At 42.3% G+C, this 14,085-nt stretch overlaps 1 long non-coding RNA gene across 7 annotated transcripts in view; it reads left to right on the top strand.

Moving 5' to 3' along the window:
• Positions 1-14,085, top strand: part of LOC144617182 (uncharacterized) — a 185,032-nt gene that overhangs the window by 6,789 nt on the left and 164,158 nt on the right. For 6 of the 7 annotated variants that reach the window (XR_013557367.2, XR_013557365.2, XR_013557366.2 and 3 more), the window contains exon 3: positions 432-1,592. This is a non-coding gene — a long non-coding RNA (uncharacterized LOC144617182). Of the gene's footprint in view, positions 1-431; positions 2,906-14,085 lie in introns of those variants that run through there. The other variant, XR_013557364.2, reaches the window with a different exon arrangement.

Genomic DNA, 14,085 nt, shown 5'->3' with positions numbered 1-14,085 from the left:
TTTATGCCCCGGGTTATAGAGAGATCCACAAATAAGTGGTTAAGTGTTTTTCCATGTTTTTTTTTGTTTGTTTATTTCTTAAGGAAGTTGAAAGAAAGTAAAGTTAACATGTAAGGATCGTTAAATTTCATCTAAGATCTTAAGGATTCTATGTGAAAGATAAAGAAAACAAGCCCTGGACCAGAAAACTGTATCTGATTTCTCTTCTCTCTTAAAATGCCATAACTTTTTCCTGTGCTTTGTAGGAGAGCAATGGGCTGGGACAAGGTGGTCTCGGTTTCACTGAGGAAAGTGATAAAACTAATCCATGTTGTCTTGGCTTCTAGATTTGCAAAGCAGGGATGCTTACCTTGAGATACAGAGAAAACAGAACTTTGAAAGACTCAGAGGAAATCATACAACTGATTGTAACCATTTGCATCTCTTTACAGAAGAAAAATCCACAATACATACATCTGGGGACTTTCCATATTGATGGAAGAAAGTGTTCAGGATACCTAAGTGAATCCCATTGAAGGCATGTATTAGCATTAATTTCTCCTAACTATTAAAACTGAAGCTAATGTGGGTTCTTTCTCTTCTTAAGATGTGCCGCAAAAATGCTGAACTCTCAAAGATGATTGAGGCCAAAACATGCCAGAATTAACCTTGTTTAAAAAACAAAAACTATGCGCAGTAGATAACTTTCCCAACCAGTAAGACTGTGGCTCTTTTCACAGGAGCTTCTGAATTCTGAACAAGGTCTAATGGGATATTGCAAGGAGCAAAATACTGTGTGAGAAGTTAATGACATTTCATCTTGATGTCTGGTGAAGGCCAATTTAGGATGCGTCTGGAAACAGGCATGTCATCTGACTAAACCCTGGGAGTCTTTGTGGGGAGGTTGTTGGTCTTGTCCTGGGTAAAGGACCCAAGGTCACTGAGTTATAGCATCTCAAGGTACTTTTCATGGCCTCTGCAGTAATCACTACAGTATTATCCTCAGGTATAAGTACTCAGTAAATATTTGTTTGATAGAATTTAATTGTTAACAGGTTCTGAGCTTAACTAAAGCAGACAACTGCCCTTGGAAATACAACCAATCTCTCAGAAGTCCAAAGAGAAAAGAGCATAGCCAAGGTCGAGTGTCCCCAGAAGGGTCATGCTTGCTTAGAATTCATAGCTCAAATCAGCTGTGGTGGGCATGAGGGCACTAATTCTTATTCAGAGTCAAAGAAACTATTCACTTGCAAATGAATTGGAATATGTAATTGGACCTGGCCCCTGAAAGTTTTGTGGCCTTTTCAAAGCAAAATGGAAAAAGGGAAAACTATGGCTGTTTTCTGACTCCCTTTTCCAAGAACCTGAAAATATATTACAAATGAGTTCTTAGTTGTGGGTCACCATCCTTGCAAGACCTGTCTTTGGTTCCAAGGTTAGAAACTCTTCCTCTGCCTCCCGTTCTCACCGATCCCCAACTTGAGCTAGGTCTCAAAGTCTCATTTTGACCATATATTCTTTCAGCCACATGGGGGAGGATGAGAAGAGGCTAAATATAGCCATGGAAAAAACAACCAGCAAACTAGAAAGCACCTTCAGGCTTAACATCAACAGTGAGTATGTAGCATCAGCTTACAATCTTGTGTGAACACGCATGAATTTTTTCTAAGAATCTTTTTCAGAAGAGTGTATTTTTTAGATACAATCTCTAAATTGCACTATGAATGATAAATGAGAAGGTTAACAACTATACTTCAGGGCTGTTTGACATATTTGCTGCCATGATTAGCTCTATCTTTGTGAGTATAGATTATGTCACTTTATTAGTCTTGCTGGAAAGGGAGAACTACTGTACTTTGGTGTTGGGAAAGTATCTTTGAGATGATGATGAAGATTGCAGGAAAGGCTTGGGTTTATTTTGGAATTTGTTTCATTTTAAAAGACTGTGACTAGGTCTTCATACCTGTCTAATAAGCATGCATGTAACATTTTTGTTTGCTGAGTGCCTTTCAGCCCCCATTAGTCTCCACAATACCCCTTGAGGGTGGGTCAGTATTACTGCCAACAGTTTACATTTGAGGAAGTTTAAGACACAAAGGGATTATGTGATTTGTACAAGGTCACCCAGCATGCAAGCCTAGCTAAGAAAAAATGACTGCAAAGCTCTTTCCAAATAAAAAGTGCCTTATAAATGTTAGGTAGTATTAATGGGCATGATCCCAGGATGAGTAAAATACTCTCTAGGAGTCAAGTGCTTATACATCCTTTATATGATTAATTCTTTTAACCTCAGGGCAACTTTTGATATAGGAATTCTTGCAATTGGCTATGCATCAGAAGCATCTTTATAGCTCTTAGAACCTGGATCCCTACCCAAGCTTAGAATCATACTCTGGGAGGCGGGACCCAAATAATTTGTATCTTGTAAAGCTCCACAGGGGATTCTGATGGTCAGCCAGGGTGGAGAACCACTGTCCTAGACAGACGATAATAATAAACTCAGACAAGCCAAGAGCAACAAGAAAACACCGTGGAGTCCATTTAGGAGAAAAAGTCTAGCATCTTCCAGGCTTCTGTTTACCTACTTTGCCACTATTATTAACAAAGGAACTGCTTCCATGAAAAAAATCAACTGTAGGATCCATGTGTGGAGTTCCAGGAAATAGCGCCAAGATTAAAGTTTACTTAAGAACCACCTGTGTTTGTTATAATTTACTGGGTAAATTTATGGGGACTCTCCTTGTGTTATTACTGCTTCCACTCTAATATTTTTATTTGGAGTACCTTGTGTTATAATTGACAGTAAAAACCTCTGATATCTGCCCATTTATCCATCTTTCAAACATTTATTGAATACTTGGCATATGAGATTACGGAATGAAAATAATGTTCTTTGTCCATAGGAGTTTATCATCAAGTGATAAAACAGACCCAGGCCAAACAAACGAAAACCCTCTAGTACTAAGCCATACATACTAAATGACAATCAAAGTCTACATGAGGCATTATAATTGCTAAAATGTTGTAACAACCCAAATGTCATTAATTTAAAAAATAAATAAAACAGTGTATCCATACGTCGGACTGTTAACAATAAAATGGAATGAAGTACTGATGTGTGCTAAAACATGGATGAACTCTGGAAAAAATGTGTAAAATGAGAAAAGCCAGTCACAAAGAACCACATATCGTAGGATTCCAGTTACATGAAGCTTTGTGAATAGGCAAATCTATAGAGATAGAAAGTAGATTAGGATTGCGTAGGGCGGGGGGAGGACAAATGGGAAGGCACTCTTAATGGGTACAGGATTCCTTTTTGGGGTGATTAAAATGTTCTAAAATTGTGATGACTACACACGTCTGTACTAAAAAACATCACATTGTACACTTTACACGGGTGGATTGTATGGTATGTGACTCATATCTCAATAAACCATATATACACATATCTATGGTGCTTTATGAGCTTGGAGGAGACAGTGATTGATTTGGGTTGGAAGAAAGGGTGGAAAATTTCCTGGAGGAAGCTGCAATTGAATTGAAACAGAAGGGTGATTTTGTAAGATGGAAGGCTCCAAGATGCGAAATGATGGTTTTTTAATGCAAGGGTAATTTATCTGGAATCAGTAGGAATTAGGATACATGAATGATACACTATATAGAGGCTAGATGCAGGGCTTTTACTATGATGCTGAATTCTCTAGTTTGGTCTTCATTTCTGTGGGCATTGGAGAGCCATGATGGGTTTGTGAGTGATCCGATTTGGCCTGTGATTTGGAAGGATAATTGGAGGTGATGATAAGATGGATGGGAGATGGGGTGGGAGGCCAGTGAGCAGGGGAGACCATTTAGGAGACTGGGCTTTTGCAGTACCTAGGTAAGAGACGATAAATCCTTGAACTATGGCGGCAATAGCAGTGAGCACTGAAACAAGGAGACCGATTATAGGAAATGCTTAAGAAGTCAAATCTTAAAACTTGGTGGTGTTGGGGAGTAGGTAAGAAGACACAAGATACATACAACACAATTTTATTTTATTTTATTTTTTCTTTTCTTTTCTTTTTTATTTATTTACTTGGTGGCGGGGGGGGAGGGGGGAGGAGCAGAGAGAGAGGGAGAGATAGAATCCGAGGCAGGCTCCGTGCTGTCAGCAGAGGGGCTCAAACTCATGAATTGTGAGATCATGACCTGAGCCGAAACCAAGAGTCAGACACTTAACCAACCGAGCCACTGAGGCACCCCCATTCTGTTCTGTTTTTTGAGAGAGAGTGTGTGCCCATAAGCACACCTGTGCCAGCATAGGGGAAGGGCAGAAAGAGGGAGAGAGAGAATCTTAAGCAAGGTCCATACTCTCAGAACAGAGCTGGGATGCAGGGCTCAATGTCAAGACCGTGAGATCACGACCTGCACTGAAATCAAGAGCTGGACATTTAACCGACTGAGCCACCAAAGCTTCCAGTATTTTAGACCACACCAGGGCCTGGGTACTCTTTTATTAAGTGACTTAGAATCATAATGCAAAAACTATTGTTGAAGTAACACCAAGCAGATAAATTGTAGCTCTTTAACAACTTGTCAACAAGGGTTTGATTACAGAGCCTCCTATTTCTTAACAAAGAAATATATATTGTGAATAAAAGGATGGATTGAAGAGAGAAATGCTAACCATTTTTTAAGCTCTTTGGAATCAGACCTTCCCTTGTTGGAAAGAAGCACTCCTTTATGGCCTACTCTGAATGACTAAGTATTTGCCTCTCGCTCAGATAGCTTCCCTAGAAACCCTTACTTTGGTGTGAGCAACTTAGATTTACTGCCAGGGCAACACCTCTCATCCAACGCCCACGCTGCCTCTTGGCTTGGTGCTCACCAGCAGGTGTTCATAAGCAGCATTTTGTTTTGCTTCTAATAAGAGCACAGTCTCACAAAAGCATGGGCCGAATGTACCACACATTAGAACTTTCGCTTACAAGTGTTCTCAAAGGGGAGATCTTAAACTGTGGGAGTCTTTAGGATCAGGAATACAAAGACTACCTTTTCCCTTAATCATGCCAGGCCACACCTGTGTTTTCCATCAGAAGGAGGGGCAGCCAGATCCTGGGCAAGGTCAAATAGAGACAGTCTTTCCCATTGCGTGGCAGTGCATTCCCTGAGAATCTGTCATGGCCTTCTCCATGGGCTCTGGAAGGTGTTGGCAATGACGTTGCCTGCTGCTAGCCGAGTTTGGGAATAGCATCCCTGACAAGTGCCGTATGTGAGTTTAACCAAGCAGGAAACACCATTTAGAACACCACTTGCTGAGATGTGGCTCTTTTCTGTGCCTGTCAGTGAACAATGACTACAACAAGCCCTGTTCAATCACAGTTGTTAGCAGAGCTAATTACAGCCGTCTCGGGTGGGAGCAATCCCAACAGATGCCTCTAAGGGACTTCCGTCACAGGTTCAAACATTGGCTTTGCAGGTAAGCAATGGAAACAGGCCCCTTGGGGGGCCTTGAAACAACAGTTCTCTGCAACTCTGAACATGGATCCGTCTTCACTCTACAGTTGGCGAGGGATCGTTTCAAAAGAGAACCGCCACCAAAAACGAAGGAGGAAAGGGACGTTTAAAGCCAGTAGGGTAACTGTTTTAGATTAAATGAGAGCAGAACTGGGTATTATTCCTTGGGCCGTCTTTGAGTCACTGCGTGATTTGATGGAGGTCACTTCCCCTTTCTGGGCCTCACTGTTCTCATCTCAGAAATAAGGATAATAATACTGGCTCTATTTATATCACAGATTGCTGAAAGAATAAAATAAAACAGTTTAAAAAAATAAAAGTTGGGGAAAAATAGAAAATGCCATACAACTCTAGGTAGTGTAACTGTTATTCCCCTTCTCCTGTTCTACATTTTACTCACAAGTGATGAAAGGGAATAAGAAAAAAAAAAAAATCTGTGCTATTGCAGAATCTTAGACTTTAGAGTTTCTTTCCTTTTTTTTTTTTTTTTTTTAACATTTATTTATTTTTGAGAGAGAGAAGGAGTGTGAGTGCAGGAGGGGCAGAGAGAGAGGAAGACAGAGGATCTGAAGCAGGCTCTGCGCTGTGAGCACAGAGCCCAATGTGGGGCTTGAATTTATGAACCATGAGATCATGGACTGAGCTGAAATCAAGAGTCGGCTGCTTAACCAATTGAGCCACCCAGACGCCCCTCAGACTTTAGTTTCTGATGCCTCTGAGTGGCACTATGGTTTGCTCATCTTCAGATTTGCCTCCCCCTCCCCAGTTCATTCTGGTGGAAACTCATCTTTCGTTTGAGGGGTTGGAGAAGACCCTGAGAATCTCAAGAGACCAAAACGCTGCACCCATCTAGTCTCATCTAAACTTCACTTGCTGCAGCCCGTCTTAAAGGCCTCCTCTCTCCATTTCCTGAGACACCTGATTTGGAAGGATGTCAGCCCTGAATGAGTCCCATAGTCAAACTGGGGCTCAAGAGGATACCTCCAGGACAGAACCGAAAATTTTTAAGGTGTGCTGAACCTGTCTCAATCTGGGTCTCTAACTATATTCTTGCTCCTGCTAAAAATCTCAGCATACTTCTAACCAAGCAAGGCATGTCTACTTATCTGATGGTGCTGTCAGTTGATAGAAAAGGATCATATTATGGACTTGCCAGAGAAGAAAAAGATTTATTTCCAATGGTTGAAGATGTATCTTTTCCAGATAGGCAAAACCAGTCAGAACACTAAAAACTACCAATAGAAAGTGATCATGTTTTGTGAGCAGTAGAAACCATTCTTGACTTCACAACAATAAGGAACATTTATAAGGATCCCAAATCCATGGTTTAAAAAAAAAAAAAAATGACAATAGGGTGCCCGTGGGATTATCAGACTCTTGCTTGCCCCCTTAGGGTGAGGCGACATCTTCATGTAAATGAACTCCGTACATTCAGTGTTTCAGTTTCCTCCTTTCCCTTTTCTCCTCCCAATCATTATCTTTGTTTCAATGTTCAGCATAACGAAAAAGTCTAAGTAGGGAATTGCACATAATTGTAGGCTCTCTGCACCATTGGCAAAGTGATGCTTCTTCTTCCGTATTTGTAATTATCTGTTCTACTCTTACTTACTCCTGGAAAATGTATGGAGAATGACAGCAGTATCCTTTATTTCTCTTGAAGGCATTCTTGGGTCTCACTTGGTGTATAGGTTATAGAACATATCAAGAAATGTAATAATTGCATTTTTATGTAATCACACATATACAAATAGAAAATACCATTTTATTTATTTAAATTTTTTTTAATGTTTGTTTATTTTTGAGGGAGAGAGAGACAGAGAGTGAGCAGGGGAGGGGCAGAGAGCGGGAGACACAGAATCCGAAACGGGTTCCAGGCTCTGAGCTGTCAGCACAGAGCCCAACGCGGGGCTCGAACTCACGAATCATGAGATCATGACCTGAGCCAAAGTCGGGCGCTTAACACACTGAGCCACCCAGGCGTCTCTAGAAAATGCCATTTTAAATGAATCGAGCAAAAGGGGGAAATAGATAATTATGTTTTAGCTATCATAGTTACTTGGTAAAGAGGTTTAAAGAAAAAGATAAAATCCTTTGGTAACTCAAAGACTGTGATCACCCTGGACGTGTTGCACCTGCCAGCTGGGAAGTTGTTTTATGCTAGTAGGTGAGAACTCCATTGCTTCTTTCGCCCTTGCAACCTTTTCTTTATTAAGGGCTTAGAGAAATGTGGCATTGCTAAAAACTCTAACTTGAAAATGCTTCACAGAGCAGGATCCTTGCCAAATTCAAGAATCTTGCTAGTTTGCAAGATGAGAGCTGTCATGCAGAACAAAAGGCTGATACTAGAAGTCAGCACTCACAATGGGAATAAATCCCACAATCTGATTTCTGAATGTCTTAATCTCCTTCAACCTTAAAAGAGTGATGCTGGCCTTACTTTGGGATAACTTTACAAAGAGAACATAGGGGGAGGTGGAGTTAAATCCTGAATCTTAGCTCCTCTGGCAGTTCCTTCCCAACTTCTAACAGCTCTTTTTTACCAGGTCATGAATAGATGCCCGTTTTCACTTCTTAGCATTACATTCCTAACAAAAAAACATATGACACTGCCTCACTTGCCTGGCGGAGGAATAAGGGAGTTTCTCAGCTGACTCAGGTCACGATATCACGGTTTGTGGGATTGCACCCCATATTGGGCTCTATGCAGAAGACAGTGAGGAGCCTGCTTGGGATTCTCTCTTTCCCTGTATCTTTGCACGCCCCCCCCCCCCAATAAATAAATAAACTTAAAAAAAAAAAAAAAGACGACTTGGGATCATTGCTGGGGGTCTTCTGTGCAATACAGTGCTGCAGTAAAGCCTATCAGGGTTTCCCAGCGGAGTTGCATTGTGTTGTTGAATTGTGAGTAGCACAATGAGGCCATAGCCTGAAGTTTCCTTTAACTTGTATCCTCTCTCTTTCTTAGTGTTTCCAAATTATTAAAAAAAGCTTCAATTAATATTAGCCCTACCTTATTTCTAAGGGTGAAAGCTTTCCATCAGGAATAGTTCAAATATAACATTTTGGCATGAAGAAAGGATGCCTTTGCCACTCAGTGTGGGCCTTTGGCTGGATTCTTCCTATTGTGTCCAATCTTTTGGCTGGTGCTGCTCCTATGAGCTTTTCTTCTCCATGTTTTGTGTGATTTTAATGTTTCTCCCTTCTCCTGAAGCTTTATTCCTTCTATCCTTCATAACTCCAAAGGACTTTGGCTTTGGTGGTCCTTCTTTTTGAACGTGAGAGGGGAGGTAAAATGCTGAACATCAGCGTCTAAATGAAAGACCGGCTAGATGAGACCATTGTCTGTTGGCTGTGCCTCACTGTTCATGGATTCCTGTTTAATAGAGAGATAGAAGATCTGTGCCCAGTGCAGGACTCTGGGTCCCAGTGTCAAAATATTTTGGTCTCTGTGGTGAACAAGAGCTCTGGGTCTGGTATGTGCGTGTGTGGATGGGGATGGGTTGCCATGGTCTCCTCTCCAGTATCAGAGTCACTCTCGAAGCCCCTGAACTACTGCCTAAATGCTTAGCTCTTCTAAGATAAGCTAAAAGTTATGGTACTTTCACAAATGGCTTGCCATTTTCGAGTATTGAGCTAATCGGTTAATCAACTCTTCAGCTCTTCTGACGCTTTTTGTTCTCTTAATTGTCCTCTTTAAACAAAATATGTTTGAAAACTTCCTGAAAGATAGACACTCTACAGCCTTTTCTGCACCTTCCACTTCCCATCCTACTGCAAATTTCTTTCAGGCTATATCTTCTTCCTTTTCCCTACCAAAATTTCTCTTAATAAGATTGAGTCATCATTTGTATTAGTTTCCTATTGCTGCTGCAACAAATTACCACAAACTTGGTGGTGTAGAACAATAAAAGTTTATTCTTTTATAGTTCCATATTGCAGAAGAAGCCCTAAATCACTTTCACCGGGCTGAAGTCAAGATGTTGGCAACACATGTTCCTTCTGAAGGCTCTAGGGGAGAATCTGTTTGTCTTTTCTAGCTTCTGGAGGCCACTTGGTTCCTTGGCTCATGACCCTTTCTTGTATCATCCCAGCCTCTTGCTTCTGTTGTCATATCTCATACTTCATCTTCTGTAGTAGCTCTGTCTCCCTCTTGCAGGGACACTCGTGGTTAGATTTAGGACCCACCTGCATAATCCAGGGTAGCTTCCCTATCTTAAGATCCTTAACTTAATGGCATCTGCAAAGACCCTTTGTATATAAGGTAACATTCATAGGTTCTAGGGAATTAGGGCCTGGATACCTTTGGGGGGGCGTTATTCAGCCTAACACAGCACTGATATACTAATTTTCAAGTCCAGCATCATCGTCTTTTAATTCCTCATCCTAGCTCTTTTGACATTAGATACTGTCACCTAGTCTGGGGAAAATTCCCTTTTCTGACTGTCAAGAAATGTCTCTTCTCCATTGATGTGATAACTTTGTTGCTTATCTCTCCCTTTAGAATGCAAGCCCCTGAGTAGGACCCTTGGCTGTCCATCTGCTGCCCTGTCCTCACTGCATAGAATAGTGCGTGGTATTATCATATAATCAAAGGCAGCAAAGAATACAAATTAGATGACCTTTCCCCACTCCTCTTATTCTCTTTTTCTTCTCCTGGTTTTTCCTCTGTCCATATGGTCAAGTTTGGTATTTCCCTGGGCTTAGTCCTAGCTCACTTTTCTCTGCCTGTGCTAGATGGATGCAGTTCCGGCCATATTATGGGGACTCTCGGATCTGCACCTCCAGCCCAAACCTCTGATTTGAACTTCCAACTTTAATCTTTACTGGGTATCCCGCAGGCATGGCAAATTCACTTTGTCCCACCTTTCCCATCCACCAAGCACAACCAAAAACTAACCTCCCTTCCTTTTATGCTCTCTGTCTCAAAGAAAAGTAAGTGCTAGGATTTACCCAGTAGCCACAGCAAGAAGGCTGGCAGTCATCTCAGACTTCATGCTGTCTTCTACTCTCTCTCCCCCACACCTCTCCAGTCAGTCATGAAGATTTGTCAACCTCTCTCTGAAATGCGTCTTGATACCTCTTTCTGTCTAACTCCCGTGGCCCTGGTTCAAGTCCTCATTACTCCCATGAGTAGGACATAAATCAACTTAGAAACTGTTCCTCTTGACTTCTCTTGAATATGATGGAGTGACATGCTCTCAAACCTGCTGCGTGATCGATCATTACCAGTCATCCTTTCAGTCTCTGCTGAGTGGGCAGTGACTGATTTGCTCACCACCTCACCTTGGCTCCCCGAGCTGACTGGATCAAGGATAGGCACATGATCCAAGGGTGGCTTCGGCGATAGTCCCAGCCAGCCGACACGACTTGGGTGGCTGCTAGTAAATAACAAGCTGAGTAAAATCCCTCTTTTGGGATTTCAGAATAACGAAGCTGGAGACTCAGACCCCTGTATTGCTGAACACAAGGATCAGCAGAAATGGTGGGCACGGGCAAGCTGCAGTGATGAGAAAGCAGATACTGTGAGTAAGGAGGGGAGCTGGTGAGTCAGGAGGGGAAAGGGAAAGAAAGAGGCTGAGGCACCGTGTCAACGGTGCTGCCTCCGTTTCTGTGGCTCTCCAAGACTATTTCCTGCAGCCCGGCCCCACTGTGATTCTTGTTGTCAGATTTCCATGAGTTGCTGCATTATTATCAACAAACAGAACAACCCTAGTCTGAGTGAGCCCCTGCTTCCTGCAATAAATTGGCCAAAAGGATGTTTTCCAGTAAGCCCTTTTAATGTTGTATGAGACATCTGGAGAAAGCAACACTGTAACCAAGAGCAGCAATTGTTTATTCCACTCCTTTTTATTTCATTTTATTGTTTAAATGTTTGTTTATTTTGAGAGAGAAAGTGAGAGAGAGAGAGAGAGGCAGAGAGAGAATCCCAAGCAGGCTCCATGCTGTCAGCACAGAGCCCAGTGCAGCGCTTGAACTCACAAACCGTGAGATCATGACTTAAGCTGAAGTTAGATGCCTAACTGACTGAGCCACCCAGGTGCCCCCCACTCCTTTTTAAAGCATTAGCTTAGGAAAAAAAAAGTTTATATTGGTATTTACTTTGGAAGTGGGAGAATATTATGATGAGCTTCTTGAGTCAAAATTAGTCTTTATGTAAAAACAAATTGATGCCTGCAAACATAATTTCAGAAAGGAAAAGTATGAAAACAACTATAATAATTACTGAACATTGTCTAATACTTACCAACAGTGGGATAATCAAACTACCTATTAGATGCTGTGTTTCTAGATATCTACCTTTCTGTTTTTCAGCTAGTGGAACAGAGGGTTTACTAAAGCCCTCCAGGATTCTTAGTCACATGACCACATTCCTCTCTCAAATGTGAATTAATAAGTAGATTGACAGAATATCTATAGGTAAAAAAACAACATTAGGCACATATAATCAATACTCTGAATGTGGAATACAATCAGAGAGCATCTTTATTTATGTCTCCCGCTATCCTTATAAAATGTATTCAGTGGTGGGATTTCTTACTCTGTTCAGGATAAAAAATAAAAACTGTAGTAAGTGTCAGGATTCTTCCGAGTATTCTCAGCCAGCAGAAAGTCCTGTGGTCACTTTATTTTTATTTTTATTGTTTTAAATATTTACTTATTTTTGGGAGAGCGCAAGTTGGGGAGGAGCAGAGAGAAAGGGACAGAAGATCCGAAGAGGGCTCCTTGCTGACAGGCTGACAGCCGTGAGCCCAGTGTAGGGCTCGAACTCACGAGTTCACGACCTGAGCTGAAGTCGGACACTCAACTGCTCAACCAGCTGAGCCACCCAGGTGCCCCACCGTGTCCACTTTAAACTGTGATTAATGTGTCTGTTGCTATGTCAAAAATCAAAAGTTAGAACTTGCTTTAAAGTTGTCTTACCTGCAGGGTAGTGTGAAGCCATGTGCCGGTGGGAAGCTGTGGAAGGGGAAGGCCTTTCTTTCCTTGCTCCTGGAAGCTCTGGTTCTTGTAGAACTGGGATGGGGAAAGGCAGAAAACGTGGTCAGGGGCAGGAGTGTTGTCACTGAGTGGTGAAGCTGTGAGCTGGCTTCCAGCCTCCCAGGCCTGGTAGACATGTACAGTAGACATTTCACAGGGGCCTTTGCGGGGTTTTGGGAGATGTTTCACCTGCAGTTCCCTTGATTTCGGCAAATGCACTCTCCATCTCAATAGCTGCTTGCTTCCTCAGCCCCAAGGAGCCTAGGATTCTATCCCTGCTTCTCTCCTGAGGCTCCCCCAGCCTGCCCTCTCTCACATTGGGCCCACATCTGATCTATTCTTCTGGGGAAGCTCAGAGCGATGGCAGGTCTACACTCCGCAGTCGGAGCAGCTTGCTAGTTCATCTCTCACGTGACTTGCCAGCAGGGCGTTAGACCGCTGCGTTCTTTCTCCCTACTACCTTGGGACACACATCAGGCTTTCTGACGAGTCCCCCGCACGTCCCTTTCTCTTGACATTAGGTGACCGCAAACTTTTACTTTAGTGAGAAGTGAAAGAACCCTTTACTTAAAAAAGAAAAACAAAAATCCTCCAGATATCCTGTCTTGTCAGTCTCCAGCAGTGTTTATGTGATGCAGTAACTCCTTTGGAATGTAACATCTACTGTTTTCATGGTGTGTCACCCAACACTTTAACACCCTGAAAGTATACGGGTGTTTATTTACTTGTTTGAAATTCTTTTTTTTTTTTTTTTTTTATTAATGTTTTTTATTTATTTTGACAGAGAGGTAGAGAGAGAATCCCAAGCAGGCTCCTTGCTGTCAGCAAAAAACCAGATGTAGGGGTTGATCTCACTAACTGTGAGATCATGACCTGATCTGAAATCAAGAGTCAGATGCTTAACCAATTGAGCCACCCAGGCGCCCCTACTTGTTTGAAAATCTAATGTCAGAAATGTGTTGTTTGGATGAAGCCTCTGTACTTCCTGTACACCTATAACCACATGCTTATACTTAGGCAGGAAGTGCTCCGAAAGAACAAACTCCCAGGGTCTCTGGCCAGGCCATGGATTCTCTTTTAGCTCAGCAGACTCTAAACTCTCGGAACTTCTCTCACTGGTGACCCAGGAGAAGGATCAGCAACCCTAGGACACAGAGGACACATAGCTCTCAGGATGTCTGCAGCCACACAAATGGGCCGTCTTACCTATGGTCCCTTCCCCATTGGCTTTGAAGATGTGAATGTCCCGCAGGGTTGCTGGAGAGTACTGCTGAGCTTAGCATGCTTGAGGACTATAAGGACCAAGGAGGATGGGATAGAGAGGCCAGATACCCCTGAAGGATCCTGAACCCGAAGGGCTTACTGTGGATGAGGGCAAGAAGTAAGGGAGGACATGGTTACAAGGGGGAAAAACCACATTATCTGAGGTCCCTCGCAGTGTAGACCCCAAATCTATTTGGCTGCATGTTCTTTACTCCAGCCACACAAAACCACCTGCAACTTTCTAAACATGCCATGCCCTTGCATATTCTTATTTTCCACATGCTGTTCCTTCAAATGGAACATGCTCCTTATTCCCAGCCCCACTCTATTGCTCCTATTCAACCATCAAATCCTAGTCTAATTTTCTGT

The sequence above is a fragment of the Panthera onca genome, chromosome A1, assembly GCF_046562875.1.
Source record: "Panthera onca isolate mPanOnc1 chromosome A1, mPanOnc1 haplotype 2, whole genome shotgun sequence".
Classification (NCBI taxonomy): Eukaryota; Metazoa; Chordata; class Mammalia; order Carnivora; family Felidae; genus Panthera; species Panthera onca.
This window is presented reverse-complemented; position numbering and strand designations above follow the sequence as displayed.